Raw genomic sequence first — 6,546 nt, 5'->3', positions numbered from 1 at the left:
AATGTAATAAATACAACGTGGGACAATGTGTAAAATAAATATAGAACTATATCGAAAATGCATATTTTACTCTTACAGATGTTACGTATTATACAAATAGCACATGAACTTAAATATGAAGTATGTTTATATAATGTCTACCCCCTGTAACTGCGCTTTTCACACCTGTCAAAACCTCTAATAGATGAACTATTTGACTGAATAGTTATGAAAAGATGAACTGAAACTGATGTAATTATTGTTTCCTTATAAGCTTCTATTGCTCTGCAGCAAAAGAGTGTTTAATGCTGAACTCTTATGCTTGAATCACTCCATATTCTGCAGTTGTGTGTGCAGAACTTGCTTCACATCTCCAGGTATCTTAAATTCAAGGTAATATGCAGCTTTTGCCATCAATATTTCATGCACAGCCATTTTTAGCCCACCCCTCATTAGTTATGTTTTGATGTACTTCACTTTACCCCCCCCCCCCCCCCCCCTCTCTCCACGTCGAGCACTCCCAAACACATGAAACTTGATGATATGCGCTGGTTTAGAAACCATTCCCCTCACTTATTAAAATGAGACAATGTGTTTATGATTGCCCCCCTCTGGTGTGTCTCTCTTCCCTTTGATCCGTCCTCTCTGCGTCAGCCTCAAATGTTAGATATTCAAATCTGGTTACATTTATTTTTGTTTCCTTTACAGCAGATGGGCACATCTGACAGACTGACTATTAGGTGTTATTATTTCCCCTTTTTTTTCTTCATTTTTTTCTCCAATAGACGCCACTTCATACGCTACACGTAAACCTCGTTTTGATTGAGGAGGTTACAACCGTTGTCATAAAGCTTTGGAGGCGTACAAATAGACAGATTTTGATTTTTTTTTTTTCAAGTGTTGAAAGGGTTGTTTGTGAAAAGCAGCTGAGCTTTAAAACAAGCCGCTCCTCGCGGGGGTCACCCTCCATCTGAGATGCCCAGTCTTGTTATCTCAGGCTGCCAGTCCAAAAGAACAAGGTGTCGGACGCACAATGAGGTTGTCACGTGAATTTACAAATCTTTACGACCACGATACGAATGTGCAAAAGCATCTCTCGACGCACAAATATTCTCATGACACGAAACAATAAAGGAAAAGTCACATTTTTCAAACCGTATCAATAAGAATGATGCGCTTCGGAAGTATTGTCCAGGACTCGAACCCACTCTTTATGCATTTAGATGTTCATTTATACATGACGTGAATATTATTCAAATCAGGATTATCAATCTACATTCCTCACAATTAAGAAGCTTAATATTTGTAATTGTTGCTTGGAAAAAACAAAAGTAGACGATTGACACGATGGTTGCGAACTAATTGACCAAATTCTCCGTTTCCTGCATCCTATTTCAACAAAAGCTGCTAGTTTAATTGTTTTCGCTTGTACCACCATGAAGGGAGAAGGCCATCATTTTAATCAAAATTGATTTCAGTGCTGATTTTCAAATCGATACTCCATCCATCTTCAAACCCTTTATCGCTGTGTGGCTGTGTTCCCGAATTCACTCTGACAATATCAGCTGTTTGTGATTTGTGGAGGTAGACATCAGCCGTGGGTAGAGGGTATAACAAATTGAGGGGGACAAGTGGAACAAACCAGAGTGTTTATTTGTTGCTGTACGCTCGCCATGCTCTAAATTGGACGTCACTGCTGTTTCTTGTCACCGGCAGAATCGAAATGCGTCCTGGGCAAAAGAGGTACTTAAATTTGATTTACTCGCTCTAACATGATTTAAATGAGCCTCTTGGCTCGCCCCGGACAGATTGACAGCGCTGTCTTTATCGCCGCTTTGTTTTATTTTTGGCTGTTTACTCTGCCTGTCTGCTGTCATCTCACGCGACGACTTTAAAAGGAAGCCGGCTTCGATCTTCCAAGATCCGGAGAGGAAAAAGCAATCCTTTTATGTTCCAAGTGCTTTTCATGACACGTATGAAAAAAGGATTCACGAGAGAGCTGACAAGTTTTTTGTGGCCCTGTTCCTCAGCTGCAAAGAGCTGCGCGGGAAGAAGTCAAACCTGCAATCTTATAACATGAGAACCCGCACAAAACCGAGCAAAGAGGCAGACCCCGCTCGTTCGGGGTCTCGCCGGGTCAAAGTCATTACATGCAATTTGATGTACAAACGAAAAGCTGTATTTCTGTAGGATAAAGCCGGGATCTTGTAGTTCTGAACAGCTGCAGTGCAGCAAGTTCCTGTTCTTGTGTGTTGTTTGGTATGAATGAACCCCACTCTGGCTTCAATTTTATTCACCCTGTCTGTCCGAAGAGGATTTCACAAGCGGAACAAATGACCTTGACACATTTCTTTTAATATTTCAAAAGGTCCTTGAATCTAATTTCCGCTAAATCAACCAGGCGATAAATAATGCATCCTTTTTTTCGCCTCTTGTCAGCGAGGTTGTTGTTGCAATCATATGAGAATGCACAAGTGTTAATGAAGAGAATGGGAAACACACGCAAGTTGGATAAGAAGATTGACACCACTCTTGTGACTGGAGCACTGGAGCCAGGAGGCGGTTAGCGTAGCTTAGCGTGAAGACTGTGAACAGGGGTTAACAGCTGGCCTGGGAACAGCAAGATGGTGTACTAATTGAACAATGAAGAATGAGTGAGCTGTTAAGCTGCTGAAAGACAGATTTTCTTTTGGTTTTCCAGCTTTTATGCTAAGCTAACTTTATATTCGCTGTAGCTTAATGGGTAAAATATGAGAGTGGTATCAACCTGGTCATCTAACTTGACCAAAAAGTGAATTTGTGTATCTCCCTAAATGTCTAACTATTCTTTTCTCTATGGATACGGGCATTGATTAACTTAGCTTAGCACAAAGACTGGAAGAGCGGGGTAAACCATCCAATGTTCAGAGTTGTGGATTAGTTTGGATTGAGCTCGGCTAGCTTGACGCTAAATTTAGCGCATCTCCTCCATGCTCCAACTCAGTACTTAACGCACAGCCATGAGAGTGGTATCAATCTTCTTATCTACTTCTCGGACATTTACGAATACTATTTAAAAGCGCTTTAGCTCACGATGAAGAGTGTGAAACATTAAAGTAACATCTTCCCTCTTCGGAAAAGGGACCGTCAAAAGTTTTAGCAGCGTACGTTGTAAGAATTATGAGTAGATACGTGCACAACTTTGCGAATAAGCTGATGTTTACTCAAAATAATTGTCATTGCAGTCCCAATGAATTCCACGTCGGCTTTAACGTCTTTCGTGTCAGTGTCACGTGTCTTATAGCTCCGCCCCCCGGGTCCTGGCGGTGTCCTAGCTGCGATGGCAGATGCCGCAGCACTCCAGACAAAACTCGAGACACTCGGCCGGCTCGCAGCAGGACTCGAACAGCACCGAGTGGCAGTGGGCGTGGCAGTGGGCGTGGCAGTTGAGCTCCTCCACGGGCGCCTCCTGGATGGCGGAGCAGCAGCGGGCGCACGCGTGGCAGCAGCAGGAGCAGGAGGCGTCCAGGCACGAGGAACAGGCCTCCAGCAGACCCACGAGCAGCGCCGAGCACTGGCACGAAAGGCACGCCAGCAGCAGGTGTAGGCAGGAGTCTGTGGGCGAGGCGGAAAAGAGGGATTTAGCCAACTAATACCACATTTGAGGGTCACAGAATTGCTATTATATGTTCCTCAAAGCCTGCCTGACGGCGTCACAAACGGGGATTAATGATTCCATTAACCCCAAATTAATCTCTGGCGTGTTTATTTGTTGCGCCGACTAGGAAACTTGAAAGAGAAACTACGCCGCATCCGTGATCAAGTGTGATTGTGTTTACTTAATCACAGAGCGCCGTTCAGTCCTCAGGGGAAAATGAAAAAAAGGCCAGCGGGGCTTCCGGCGATGAACAACAACGAGGAAGAAAGCTGTCACGAGATAATTGCTCTCCCGCCCAAATTAGGTGCAGATGAAATTGCATGCATTAACCCCGCCGGTGTGTAACGGCGCATCTCCCGCGATCCTCGCCGTTGTATTGTTCCTCAGCTGCCGTTTTCATCCTCACGAATACCAGAAAAGTGAGTGAGCTCATGCAAATTGAGCTGTTTTATCTTGTTTACTCAAGGAAGTAAATGAAAAGCAGGTGGCACAATTCCCTGGGGAGTGGAGTTCAGCGTTTTCCTGCTCAGCCGCTCGAATTATACACCCCCGCACATAACTTATGGTAATATCTATCTATACATGTGTGCAGATGAAAAAGGAGCATTATGTGTGGCTACCATATTGATTTAATGCATAACTTCATAGGGATAACAACACGAACACAAGGATAAACAAGGAGATGCCCGCTGCACGCTTTGATAAAAACTGGAAGAAAGTCCAGCAGTTTGAAAGTCTTCAAGGGAAACTTTCTGCTGCTCCATTTGTGTAACGAGAGAAAAAGATGATTTAAATGTTTCACACAGGTTTTTCATGATTCTCATTGTAACTTATTGTCAATGATAAACCAATTCATCAAATGAATATATTGTAATTAATGCATTTGTACATGTAAAAGTAGACTGTCCATACTGTGTATATCATATTATCCACCACACTGCACCTTAACTGCTTCGTTTGCACTGTGGACAGATGCAAACTACATTTCGTTGTCACATTACTTAACAATAAGGTTGAATCTGCTCCGATCTGAGATAGAAAAAGTACGTTCAAGAACGGAAATGTTTTATACATGGATGTAAAAAGTATATACTTGATATTGTTGGCGATAATTGTGTTATTGTTCCTACCAGCAGGTGTAGCAGAAGGTTGGTGTGATCCAGACGCGTTGACCCTGCTGCCTCTGCTCCTCCTGCTGCTGCTCACCGACAGGCTGGAGCCCTGCAGGCGGCTCAGGCCCGGGGACCGAGAGGGGGGTCCGTGGTCCGGGACCGCGAGGCCACAGCGTAGGCAGGTGGGCTCCTGTTGGTCACGCTGAGGCGCCTTAGACCCCGCTGCCTCCTGCGAGGCCTGCGCGGTAGCAGGCCGAGGCTGAGCTAAAAAGACAGACACACACACTCGGTGGAGATTGTCTTACGACATCATCATCAGAACAGGAATATTATTATGCTATGATAAAAACTTGTGAGTGAGCACAAAGCAGGTTCAAGCTGTAACAATCTGGAATTTAAAAAGTAGATACAGAATGGTAATGTAAACTAGTTTTGGAGCAACAAAAAAGTAACAGAAACAACCACATATACACAAAAATGATGCAGATATAGAAGGTGGTCCCATATATATAGTGCATGTAATGCTGCTAAAGTAATAGAAGGTCCTAATAGCAACAGGACATTAACATTTTCTTGGGAATAAGAGTCACCATGTGGAGTTTTGATCACTGCATTGTTTGCTGCACAGATGTCCTCTTTCCCACTTACTGCTGATGAGGTCAGAGGGGAGGATGGTATTTCCCCTGCTGACAGGGTCACATGCAGAAAGGATTTCCCGTGCTGATTTTACAGGCTCGCTACCTTGAGACGCGTCAAGAGAAAGTAACGTTAGCTGACAAGACATCAAGAGACACGACGGATTCCTCACTGACCACACTGACAAAAAAAAAGGTGAAAATTAAAAAAAAAAAAAATCAGCTACCTCTACAGCTTATTTAGGGTCATACCACGAGGACTTGCCTTTAGTCGGGTCGCTCGGTTCCTCCGTCCCGTCCTCGTGCAGATGGTCTCCTGCCAACATGTCTGATACTCATGGCTGCTCAGGGTCTCTGTTTCACTTTGTTCACTCTTTTTATCATCCTGCTCGCTGTCGGCACCAAGAGGTTAGGAAACCTCCAGCAACACCCAACATGCCGGGCCTGAGTCACCGCTCAGGACATCCTGTGTGTGTGTGTGTGTGTGTGTGTGTGTGTGTGTGTGTGTGTGTGTGTGTGTGTGTGTGTGTGTGTGTGTGTGTGAGAGATCACAGACCGGCAGACGCGGCCGAGGCTCTCCTCTGTTCTGCTTATAGTCGCCTCACACAATAGAGACACATACCCCACAAGCGTGTTAGCTGAAAGCTGCCTCATGAATACACTCATACAGGTCTGTCAACGTTGCACTCTGTCAGGCATTCATTACGCAATTACTGTAATTATGCAATTCATGCTTCAGAATTCAACTTCTTTTTTTGTTTCTACTTCTGTCAATTGCATGCCAAACATCTGGGTGATCCCCCATGTGATAAGAGTACAGCTGTATGTATGTCTTTGACCTTTATTTAACCAGGAGAGAGTCTCATTGAGATTAAAGAGATCTTTTTTCAGTGTGCTGGCCAAAATGACAAACAAAAAAAGCAAAACTCATGGAAAATATGACTCAAACAAAGAACAAATTACAGAATCATGAAATATCAAAATCATTCATCAACACTCTTCATAAGTCATCAAAGGGCCAATGAATAAAAACATCAGCGAGATCTGCCCTCAAGTCATTTAAAATGCATCCAGAGAGAGATCGGCTCCTGAAGAGTCAGGTGATTCCAGCTGGAAGAAATCTTTTTTCTTTAACACGCTTTATTCCCATTTTGTGAATGTATTTCTATTCCTGGTTAAATGG

The sequence above is a fragment of the Clinocottus analis genome, unplaced genomic scaffold (assembly GCF_023055335.1).
Source record: "Clinocottus analis isolate CAN_PGR_092001 unplaced genomic scaffold, fCliAna1.0.p SCAF_6, whole genome shotgun sequence".
NCBI lineage: Eukaryota > Metazoa > Chordata > Actinopteri > Perciformes > Cottidae > Clinocottus > Clinocottus analis.
The sequence above is the reverse complement of the archived record's forward strand: the minus strand, read 5'-3'. Positions refer to the sequence as shown.